Raw genomic sequence first — 12,631 nt, forward strand, 5'->3', positions numbered from 1 at the left:
TTTTGTAGTCTTTGTTTGTATGCTGCCTCAGGGTGTTGGTGGACCTGCAGGTTTTTGCAGAAAGCAGCGTTCTGAAACTCATGTAAACCCGAACGCTGTTTAAGGGATTAAGGGAAAGTTGGGTTTCTATCAGAGAGCATGGTTTTGGTGGCCATGTTAACGGGAGATGCAGAACCATAGAATCACACATCACAGCAGTCTAAAGACAACAGTGCCAGGCCTACAGCATCAGACCTGAAGTTATGGGTGGTGCTGACGAATGCAAACCCCAACTAATCCTACCCTTAAAGGAAGGGTAGGTGATTTGTTCCAGAAAGTCTCTTCACATCATGATAGCAAATACTAAGGAGTGGTTCGTGACTCAATGTACAGTAAAATATTTTTTGTCTCTCTCCCTCTGTCACCCCGTTCGAGTTTTCATACTGTGAGTTGTGATCAGAAGTTTAGTTCCTGTGTGAGACCCTGTTTCTATTAACTGTCTAGCTAACTAGACTCGTTCCTATCTACTCGACTTGCAGCACATCGCTAAACAAACTAACTATAGTCAATTTCCTGTTTTTGTATCAGTATAAATATCCTCTGTGTTTCCTGTATTAAACTGAGAATCAACTGAGCAGCAATCTGGTTTCTGTGTTTCTTATTTGGTTCTCCCACTTATTTGGTTTCAAGAGATTTGAAGGGGAATTGCAGAAGACAATTGAATAAAAAAAAATCTAACACTGGAATTTATGCGTTTCAGTAACAACACTATCAACGCTGAAATGAATGTGCAGCAGTCAGCTAGTACAGGTCAGTGTTCTTTACTGTAAGTGATTTATGTTCTTTAGGGGTTTAAGCACATAGCTTAGTATTTTGGAATTTTTGAAAAACCTACTTTTGCGAACATGTCCTAAGATTTTGGCCCGATTGGAACCAAACCAGTGCAGCAAGATTCTCTGGAGTCTGTCAATAATTATAAAAAAGAGTTGAAATTTAGATTCACCATCTCTAAGCGGCCAGAGCCACTTTTACTAAAAATGTCTATAACTCGTGAACGGAATGATATATATTTTAAAAAATCGGCAGACATATGTAAGGCTGATCAGAATGAAACTTCCTGGGCCTGTTTAACTCACGGCCCTAGAGGCCTTTGAGAAATTCGCATTTTTCACATGTGTAAAGGATTGTATATTGCGATTTTTTCGCATAAACAAGCATGCATACTTTAATTGCAATCTGACCATAGGTGGTGCTATAACTGTTAAAAAGCTTTAAAAACAATACATTTCCTATGGTAAATTGCCTGTAAATGGTCTTTTCCGTTTATGATCTAAGTGGTTACATGCTTGCTAAATAAAACATAAGCTAATATCTTTTTTATGCAAGTGCTTAAAGGCCTTAAAGCGTTTGAACACTGTTAATTGCTGCTTGCAGCTATATTTATTATTGTAATGTTATGTGCTTTGAGACATGAGAGACACCTGTCATGACGCTTTTGTTTGCTCCCTGCTGTATGCATTCATGTGTTTTGAAGGAGACGTGGCTTTGGAGAGCTCTGAAGGGAGAGTGGGATCTAATGCTTTCAAAGCTAACTCGCTATTGATAGTTTTCACGTGACGTCACACCCTGAGGGGAACGTGCCCTGGCAGGCAAAACAAGGCTTTCCTCCACTGACTGCCAGTCATTTTTACCAGGTTTGTAGTAAGATCTAGAAAGACAGTGATATTAAAATACCAAATTCAATATATACCTTATTGATTATGTATACTTTGTACAGGCAAACAAATGAACACAGAATATTAATGCAACACGAGGTTTCTCATTAAGCGTTTTTTCCATCAAAAACCATTATAAAGAAAACGCATTGCATTTATATTTTGGGCTCATCTGCTCGCCTGTATATAGTATGCATCATCAAAAAGAGTTAAACTGAATTTGATCTTTTAATATCACTGTTTTAGTACATTAAGGCACATTAAGGTCTGTTGCACTAAGGATTCTTTAGCCTGGCGTTGGTTCATTCTCCGCCTATGCTGCTTGATCAGCCCTTTCATTCTAACGGTCTTTCTCCGTTTAAAATCTGTGTTTAAAATTAAGTGGTGCGACACAACTGGATTTAAAATAAAACCCAGATCAACAAATCCTTGATTAGTGTTAAACTTTGCTTAAAGGGGCTAAATGTAAGATTTTCACTTTAATAAAGCATAAAAATTCCCCAATATGTTTGCAGATATTTAGGAAACATGCTAAGTTCACCTACTTATTTCTCAGAAAAACATTGCTACAGCCAGATATTCTGCTTTGAAATGTGCATTCCATGTCGGAATGTCTGTCTTTGTTTTGGTCTGTGTGAAACCATGTGCTGCCAGTTTATCCAATAGTATTTCGACATCACAGGTTGCCAGTTGGCGGAAAACACAGCGTATTGCAACCATGGAAACCAGCAAACAAACTGGGTCAGAGAATTGCAGATTCTACCTGACCTAAAAAGCCTCTGCATCCATCTAAAAATCTCTATGAACGACAGCATAATAAAACAGATAAATCAACTTATCAGCTTACAGTGTGTAAGTCTCCTCAGCTTTCATTGTCAATTGCGCTCCCTCTTGTTGCTGGCAACCCGCATCTTTGAACGAGGAGGCGGGCCAAACTATATTTTGAATTTGGACTGCAGTACCTATTTCGACCACTGGGTGTCATTACTACTTAGAGCCCCTTTAATTTAATCCTTATTGGTACAACCCACTCTCGTGTTTTTCACGTTAGCTTTATAAAAAAAATCGTCCCGCTGATTTTAGTAATTGAAATCACTGCAGATGGATCACAAATGCCCAAAACTTGCATCTTGTTACATATTTTTGTTTTTAAGATGGATAATTGACAGGCTTGTGTTGCAGTTACATGGTTGTTTTGCCCTCCAGGGCTCCGCGACAGTCACGTGACTGAAAACTATGGCTGCGTCCGAAAACCTAGGTTGCTGACTTGCTGCATCGCTGCCTTATCAAACAATGACTTGTAAGCAATGACTTGCGTTTATGCATGAAGGCACCTCATGAAACGGATTTCAGACAGACTTCTGAGGCAGCATATGAGTTTAATGATCTACCACAATATAGCACGAGCTTTGGTGAGAACTAAACAAATATTTAATTACTACAGTAGTAATTTCTCGCTAGAAATGACATCAAAAGTGGAAAATATTGGTCAAAAATGTACATTTACTCCCAAACTGGCCAGCAAACGCAACTTTCGGACGCCATCTTTATTTTTCTAGCTCAACTGTCACAGAATGGAAAGCACTTGCTAAGGATACATCTATGCTGCCTTGAAAAATCGATCAGATGAAGGTATCTCATGAAACTGGAAGTGAAGCTAACATTGGATTTGGGCGTGCCTTGATGCCTTCCTACCTTGAAATGTGTCCTCTTAAGGCAGCATTTTCCAGTTTTCGGACGCAGCCTGTGAATTGCTGCTATTCGGTTGTTAAGTCTGACGTCACGTGGCAGCGCTTCCGGGTCCTAACGCTCTATCTCATACCACAAGAAAACAAGAAATGGTGCTAATATACACACACGATGTGGTGTAATACTACAAAAAATATATAATTATAACCTTTATCTCCATACCAAAATTCCAGATGGCCAGACAATGATTCATCTTTTATAAATCATTAAAATATTAATATCTGTGACGCTGTGAGCATGGAGACTGTTGTGTAGACTGTAAGTATTTAAAATATTTAACTTTTTAAAATGATTGATGTTTAAAATGAATAAATAGCGCTCATAAACGGCCGTCGATGGCATTCTCAAGTGAAACGAGTCGAGGCTTGGACCCGGAAACGGCGTTCCTTACGTCACAACTTAACAAGCGGATAGCCTCTCCGAAAATTACCCACCCACTGTTAATGATTTTCTTGTATTTTTACAGTACAGTACTGGCAGCAGGGTTGCCAGCAAGTTACTGTATTTTGATTTACAGTAATTGTACTGTAATTCAATTTACAGTACACAAGAACAGTACTGTAATTCTACAAAACAGTACTGTACTGTATTTTTACTGCTTTTTCTCCTTTTAGTTTGCTTCTGCTGTAATTAATAATACAGTATTGTACTGTAATATCAATATTGATATATCACTGCTAAATATTACTGCAATTTTCAAAATAACTAATAATATTAATATTATAATTATATAATATGTAGTTATTACGGTATATAAACTTATAGGAAGTAATATTAATGATGACAGAATACCTGCAAATCAAAAGACAATCCAAACAATGTTCTTGTCAAAAATGTTTTATTCAATCAAACTATTAACACCATTTTATTGAAAACCATTGCATGTTCAGTGAATCAGCAATTTACAGGTATTAACGGCTGTTAAAGGGACAGTTTATCCAAAAATGAAAATTCTGTCATCATTTACTCTCCCTCAAGTTGTTCCAAACCTATATGAATTTCTTCCTTCTGCTAAACACAAAAGAAGATATTTTAAAGAATGTTGGTAAACAGACAGTTGATGGAAACCATTGACTTCCATAGTGGGGGGAAAAATACTATGGGAGTCAATGGGTGGTGTCAATTGTCTGGTTACCAACATTCTTTAAAATATCTTCTGTTGTGTTTAGCAGAAGAAAGAAACTTATACAGGTTTGGAATAACTTGAAGGTGAGTAAATGATGACAGAATTTTCATTTGTGCGTAAACTGTCCCCTTAAAGGGTTAGTTCACCCAAAAATGAAAATTCTGTCATTTATTACTCACCCTCATGCCGTTCCACACCCGTAAGACCTTCATTAATCTTCAGAACACAAATTGAGATATTTTAGTTGAAATCCGATGGCTCAGTGAGGCCTGCATAGACAGCAATGACATTTCCTCTCTCAAGATCCATTAATGTACTAAAAACATATTTAAATCAGTTCATGTGAGTACAGTGGTTCAATATTAATATTATAAAGCCACGAGAATATTTTTGGTGTGCCAATAAAAACAAAATAACGACTTATATAGTGATGGCCGATTTCAAAACGCTGCTTCGGGAAGCTTCGGAGCGTTATGAATCAGCGTGTCGAATTATGATTCAGATCGCGTGTCAAACTACCAACGGGTGAAATCACGTGACTTTGGCGCTCCGAACCGCTGATTCAATACACTCCGAATCTTCCTGAAGCGGTGTTTTGAAATCGGCCATCACTATATAAGTCGTCATTTTGTTTTTTTGGCGCAACAAAAATATTATTGTGGCTTTATAATATTAATATTGGACCACTGTACTCACATGAACTGATTTACAGTTTTTTTCAATACTTTTGTCCAATCTGTAGTCACATTTTCAAAACTCTAAACACATTTAGCAGAACATCCGTCTGTTGTGACCATACCATTAACACAATTCATGTCGTTTTCACACAAAATGCAGTCAATTAACACGTTTCTAATATGCTTACATTTTCTTTTCATGTAAGCTTACCTCATACCAAAATCATGGATCTTTCTCATCTTATTTGCAAATGCTTAAACACAGCATGTCAGAAATGAAGACCTAATGTTCCAATCTTTAAATATAGGATAAAACCTTTACTTTTGCAACAACAACAGTACTGGAAAAGTACTAGAAAAAAATATAAAACAAATACTAAAACAATTGATAAGCATTTTTAAATAGCAGATCACTGAAATATTGAGAAATCGCAGATTACAATTTGAGTTGGAGGAATAGTCAGGTGTTGAATTTATTTTCATTACATGGACACAGAAAAATAGGACTCTTTGAATCGGATTTGTTCAATGTGTATGAAGAACAACACAGAGGAGCAGAGAGAAAATAATATCTGGGTAAGGGAGAAGAATAGAGTAGAGGAGAAGTTGGATCAGGACAACTGAGAAGAAGAGGTATGGGAGAGGAGGAAGAATGTGTGCTGGATTGTGCATCTCTATGGTTTTCACCCTTACATGTGGAACCTATGAAACTGCCATGAATAGAAAATAAAAAAAAGGTAATTGTTACAATTCCGAGAAAGAAAAAGTCAGAATTGTGAGATGTAAACTCACAATTGCAAAATAAAAAATATTTTTGATAAAAAGTCACAATTACCTTTTATGATTTTTTATTCTGTGGTGGAAAAAAAGCTTCCATAATAACCAAAGACCATGTATGCTGGATTTGTTGTTGATCAATGGCAGCAGTTTCTACAATGATTCCACTATCACTGTTCCATATTTACAAAATATGTGGTCTGCATAGGGCACTAGCTACCAAGGGGAAACCATCCCACCCTCTATGGGGGCAACATCAACACCAAGGGGCCAAATGACGTTCTGCATAGGGGACTCATTTGACCGGTAGCTGCCCTGAGCAATTCTGTTACTTTCTTCTTCTTCTTCTCTTTTTCTACTGCACATTCTATAAAATAATGACTCACTTCTGTTGCCAAGAATGCACACATTCAAAATGTAGAATGGCTTACATGCATTATACTTTTTACTGCAGTAAAAGGAAACTTTTTTAAAAACTTAAATTTTAAAAATACAGATTTCATATTTTCTGCAGGTAGAACCGAAACATGACAAGTAATGCAGTTTTCATAATGCCATCAACTGTTAGTATTTTGACAGTCATTGCGCTTTGATTGACTATATGTTCATGTTAACTTAAACGACTTATTCAAATAGGTCCAGTGTTGACCGCGACAGCTGCAGCCGTCATCCGGGAAATAGAGTGCCTCAGGGATGATGCATTTTTGTAGGCAAAACCCGGAAGCGAGTTAGCATTTTTGGACTTCCGGTTCCAACGCCGTAAAGTCTATGGGTTTTTTGAATGGGTTTTTGCTAAATCGCCTGAAATAAGGTCTGTGGTTAACAAAGCCTCTAAATACTTTCACGTTTTGATCTATGATATAAAACACACCAGTTATAACCTGCTTGTGATTTTTTAAACTTTTACTGTGTCTGGTAAAATCGGCGGTTGCTAACAAATTGCTAAAAGGGACTACTTCCTTTGGCGGGGACTTTAGACGTCATCATTAAAAACGGGACATTTGGACATGGCATTTCTCATGAAAAAGTGAATAAGTCATTGCATACACAGCGCATATGCATAATCAGCTGAGCCATCGGATTTCATCAAATAATAGTCTGTAATTTTAAATACAGTTCTGAGGAAGCTTGGTGGTGACAAACGTCTGATCCACGAACACATGGTGTGCTGTAGTCCGTTTATAGCCTACTGTTAGCCTTACTGTTTTATATCTGACGACTTTATTTAGGCTTCAAAATCTATAAATGTTGTGTTCACTTGTAAAGATTATCTTGATAGACAAAACGTGTAAGTGTCATAACCCTTTGTTAAACACAGAGCTTATTTTCTGCGAATTTTCCAAAAGTCTATGGGAAAAATGCATAGGCTTTCAACCGAGGGAACCCGTGCACCGCTAACTTCCGGGTTGGCCTACAAAAACGCGTCATCCCTGGGGCACTCTATAGACTGCAAATCTTAGCAGTTTAAGCACTGTCAATGTACGTCTTTTACAATACTAAAAGTTCTTGCTGACAGGCTCAGATCGGACATTATAAAAACGTTCCCTACACAGATAACGTTAGACATTTTTGTTATCATATGATCATTCAAACCTAGACTCCGTTAGCAAATGCGGTAAATTTACCTCACAGACCATCGTAAAACACAGTACATTCAAATTCGACAGAAACAAAATAAAACTCACGAAAATCATCTTGATTTGTCTTTTCAGCGTTTCAACAATCACAAGGTCTGGTTTGGTCGAAATAAACCAGATGTAATTCACCGAGTTAGAATTGAAAATGTCGGGGCAAGCGGGAAACAGACACCTAAGTTAACTCTGTAACGGTGTTTTTGCAACGTTCGCTGGCTGAACTTCCACTGTCATTTCACAAGACAAGTTATGTACACTATAGCGTAAAATCCTAAAACCTAATTATAAAATGTAAAATTAACTTACCAAACTTCCAGATATCGACCGAGTGAGACATCCAGATATCCGTGAGTGAGCTGCTGCAGTTGTGTTCTGACGTCAGTCAGGGGGCGCTGTTTACAGCAATCCTGTATTATTGCCTGGCATATTACAGCCAAGTTACAGCTAGGTTACAGCAACACTAAAATATACTGTAAAATGTTCCCGCTCAAACAAAATTACCCAGAATGCAATACAAAATACAGTATTGTACTGTAATATAAAAAGGCAGTATTGTACTGTATGTTTTTACAGTAATGTGCTGCTAAATCTACAGTGACATTTAACAGTATACCTTTAACCAATTATAACAAACTGCAGAACCGCAGAGACCATACGTGACAGCAGTCTGAGGGCAACAGCGCCAGGCCACCAGTCTCACGCCGATGTTGGGGTGGAGCGCGGCGTTCCTACAGGATTTTACAGAGCGCGCAAGGAAAACACCTGCCAGTCTGGACAAATGCTGCCTTCAAGTGCTATAGGAAATTTGATAATTCCCACTTCTGAAGTCGAGATTAGTTTCGAGATGATAGGGCGTTCATATGCAAATTTGTTTTACCTAGGAAACTCATATTTACGATCATTCGAGAGCACGTGAAGGAACTTCAGGAACAGTTACGCTGTTACGCCGCTTTCGGGTGTCTAAACGCACAGGGGAAAATAGAATGAATAATGTCGCTCTGTTCGCACAAATCATATGACTTTAGATGAATTTCATCTGTCCCTGTCGACTAGGGTGATCCCTTTGCGAGGCTCTTTACCACTATTGTCACTGCATGAAAAAGATTGATCAATAGCCTACATAATTCGAAATTAATTTATTTGTGTTTTCCACAAGAGAGAAAGTCATCCAGGTTTGAAACGACATGAAGGTGAGTAAATACCAGAAATTTCATTTTTGAGTGAACCCTTAATGAACTCATTAAGTTAAAGGGACGAACTGTTCAAAAAGCAACTGGTTGTTCTTCAGGTACAAACAACCAGAATCGTGTCTTCCCTTTTGCCCGTTTTCAGTCACAGAACGCAGACAAACCAATGACAGAGGAAGAGAATATCCCACTGGTTATGCACGCGCGCTGCCCACCCCCTGCCTTTACAGAAAGCCAACATTATCCATCTGTCACTTACAGACGCTCAGCACACGTATCATTTGGTTGATATAGGTGGGTTGACTCGAGAACCACAGGACTATTTGAATAGCAACTTTACTGGATCGAGTCCATGCGTATTTTATTGGGGAATATTTAAGCACATCGTGAATGGTAAGAGATCCGTGGATCGTCCTCTCGTCAGTGTACGTTCCGATCTAAATGCTTTCATCAGGTTTTTATAAATGTTGTGTGTCTGCCGTGTGAATTATGCTCGTAATACTGACCATACTAACTTCTAGGCTGCAAATGCATTTGATAAAGCCTCTCTCGATCGGAGCTTGGGCAAGAAGTTGTGTCAGCGGAGGCTGTGTGGCGAGTGATGCTCATGACAGATGTAGCTGGATTCTGTCTTTTAAAACTAATCTAGGAATGTAAACTGCGAATAGCTCAGTCCTGAATCTAATCAGTGGCATGTAAACTAATTTATATACCAGTAAGATGCTTGTAAATTATGTATTAGTTATTTGTGTAATGTCTTGTTGAAAGAGTTAAGTATGATTCGTTTTATAAGTGTAATAAGATAAAATATTTAATGCATTTTATAATCACTTTACAGTCTTAAAACTATGTGTAAAATATTATGCATTGTATCTTGTTCCAGATATCAGACATACTCTAGTATCTATTGCAAACTAGGCTAAACTGCACTGCCAGTCTTATCTGGTCTCCAAACATGATCATACTGGTCTGTTGACTGGTTTTAGAGAGGTTTGGGGTACTTTTCAGCAGGTTAGGCTTGGAGACCATGAATACTAACTTAGTCAGGCGATGAGACTGATCTTAAATCAGCTATGACCAGCAAACCAGCCGAAAACCAGCTTAAACCATCAAAAACTGCAAACCATTTTAGGCTAATAATGCACTAGACATTTTGATGGTTATTTATTGAGCGATACTATATTTATGCTTTTTGGGATATTATGGATTTGTCGCTCACATTAGTGTCTTGCCTATAGCTATATTGACCATAGACACACATTAACCTTGAATAATACTGTGCCTGTAGGCATATAGACACATGGAGAGAGTTTGAACATACATAACATATGTTCTTTCACATACCTTAAATCCTGCATATCTCTCTAGTCTTGTATTAAAGGCACAATATGTATTAAAATATCAAAAAAACACTAAAACACTGATATATATTTCATTGATTTGTGTATGTACATTATCCCAAATGTTTCCAAGAATATTTAAATCCAGAGAAATAAGCAATTTTTAACCAGGACATGGACGTGTCCGACTGTCCGTACGTCACCTGTGACGTCATACCTGCGCTACCCTCGATTTCTGGTTTTATTTTGTAGAAACCATGGAAACACTAAAGACGCTTTAATATATTACATGTTTTATTAGGCAAGGGAGCAACTGTTTAGTTATATTTATAGACATAAAACTAATTGCTATATAGCTCAACAAGTTTAGTCTTATTGTTTGAATCTTGTTTTCTTGATTTTCCGTGAGTACCATGCCTCAGAAAAAAACTCTATTTTGTCAAGAAGCAAACATAGCATAGGCCTAATCAGATGCAGCTTTATTTTTAGTAACAGTAATTTAGCATTTTCTCCATCATACAATACATTTGTATTTAATTGCATGCCATTTATTAGCAAAAGCCATCCGGCATTTATTAATATGATATTCTAAAATCGATCTAGCTTACTGCAGTGGGCTCAAAGCATTTGTTCGGCAGCAACACACTCAAATGTATTTAAACAGCACTGCGTTACCTTGTACGCTTGACCGGAAGAAGCGACTGTGGCATAATAAAAGTTCCGCTGCTGTTGAGCCGTGTGTCGCTATGTGCTCCGCTCTGCTTCATACTATAGTAACGTTAATACTTTCATCCATGTACATGATTTTTGCCCGAGTCCCATCCCGATTCTTTTCCGCCAGCTGTGAGGTGAAGACGACATCTCCCAAGATTCCGTGCTCAAACTCGGCATTATCAAGCTACACCTTTGTTTTGAATAGGCAACCTCTAGCTGCGAAAAATCTACATATTGTGCCTTTAAAGGGTTAGTTCACCCAAAAATCTAAATTCTGTCATTAATTACTCACCCTCATGTCGTTCTACACTCGTAAGACCTTCGTTCATCTTCGGAACGCAAATTAAGATATTTTTCATAAAATCCGATGGCTCAGTGAGGCCTGCATTGCCAGCAAGACAGTTAACACTTTCAATGCTCAGAAAGCTACTAAAGACGTATTTAAAACAGTTCATGTGATTACAGTGATTCAACCTTAATGTTATGACGCGACGAGAATACTTTTTGTGCACTAAAAAAACAAAATAACGACTTTATTCAACAATATCTAATGATGGGAGAGTTCAAAACAGTGCTTCATGAAGCTTCAAAGCTTAACAAATTTTTTTGTTTCGAATCAGTGGTTCGAAGCGTGAAAGTCACATGATTTCAGTAAACGAGGCTTCGTTACATCATGTGTTTCAAAATTTCGATGGTTTTCGTGACTTTGGCAGTTTGATTTACGCTCCGAACCACTGATTCGAAACAAAAGATTTGTTAAGCTTTGAAGCTTCATGAAGCAGTGTTTTGAAATCGACCATCACTAGATATTGTTGAATAAAGTCGTTATTTTGTTTTTTTGGAGCACAAAAAGTATTCTCGTCACGTCATAAAATTAAGGTTGAACCACTGTAGCCACATGAACTGTTTTAAATACGTCTTTAGTACCTTTCTGGGCATTGAAAGTGTTAATTGTTATGCTGGCAATGCAGGCCTCACTAAGCCATCGGATTTTATGAAAAATATCTTAATTAGTGTTCTGAAGATGAACGAAGGTCTTACAGGTGTGGAACGACATGAGGGTGAGTAATTAATAACAGAATTTTCATTTTGGTGTGAACTAACCCTTTAACATCTATCTTAATAGTAAATTTGCAAGGGAATAAATCCATTTGCTTTTACATTAAAGGGTCTTTTCATTCCTGTGATTCAATTCAGAGTGGTCAAAAAATGTGCTATAAACGTACTATTGTGTTGGTAAAACATTGGTTTTGCTTAACATTGGCAGGATGTAAACTTGAGTTTTATATTGTGGCGAGTTTGAATTCCTGTACTCCAAACTATTCAAATATTTAATTAATTCTCCAACTATACTCATTTATTAGGTGAGGTGAAAGCATAACTTTTTTAAATCCATTTGTCACCTTTGGAGACATTAACTTGGTCAAAATGAGTTTTTAAAAACAGATTAATATATTCACAGCAGGTCAAGAGACCCAAAGACATTTACAGGGGAAAAATGTGACAGAGTCATAGATATAAATTTTCTTTCAGTAGCACTCTCATGTCTGATAGTGCATGATTGTGCTGGTGCTTGATTGTGTTGGTCGATGTGGCTGGAGCGATTTTGTCAAATGGCAGAGAAAGCTAATCGTAGCTCTCAGTGTGCACACTGATGGAAATAAATTCCATATTCCCAATGTGGTAATCAGTTTGTTGAATGAAAAAGCAGAATCATAAGAGAGTTTATTGTA

At 37.5% G+C, this 12,631-nt stretch overlaps 1 protein-coding gene across 2 annotated transcripts in view; it reads left to right on the forward strand.

The window, feature by feature from the left end:
• si:ch73-62b13.1 (Carbohydrate sulfotransferase 1-like) overlaps window positions 1-12,631 on the forward strand; it is a 21,885-nt gene continuing 9,254 nt past the window's right edge. The window contains exon 1 of one of the 2 annotated variants that reach the window (XM_048168625.1): window positions 1-789. The gene's annotated coding sequence lies outside the window, so the exon portion shown is untranslated. Of the gene's footprint in view, window positions 790-8,952; window positions 9,238-12,631 lie in introns of those variants that run through there. The other variant, XM_048168624.1, reaches the window with a different exon arrangement.

The sequence above is a fragment of the Megalobrama amblycephala genome, linkage group LG19, assembly GCF_018812025.1.
Source record: "Megalobrama amblycephala isolate DHTTF-2021 linkage group LG19, ASM1881202v1, whole genome shotgun sequence".
NCBI lineage: Eukaryota > Metazoa > Chordata > Actinopteri > Cypriniformes > Xenocyprididae > Megalobrama > Megalobrama amblycephala.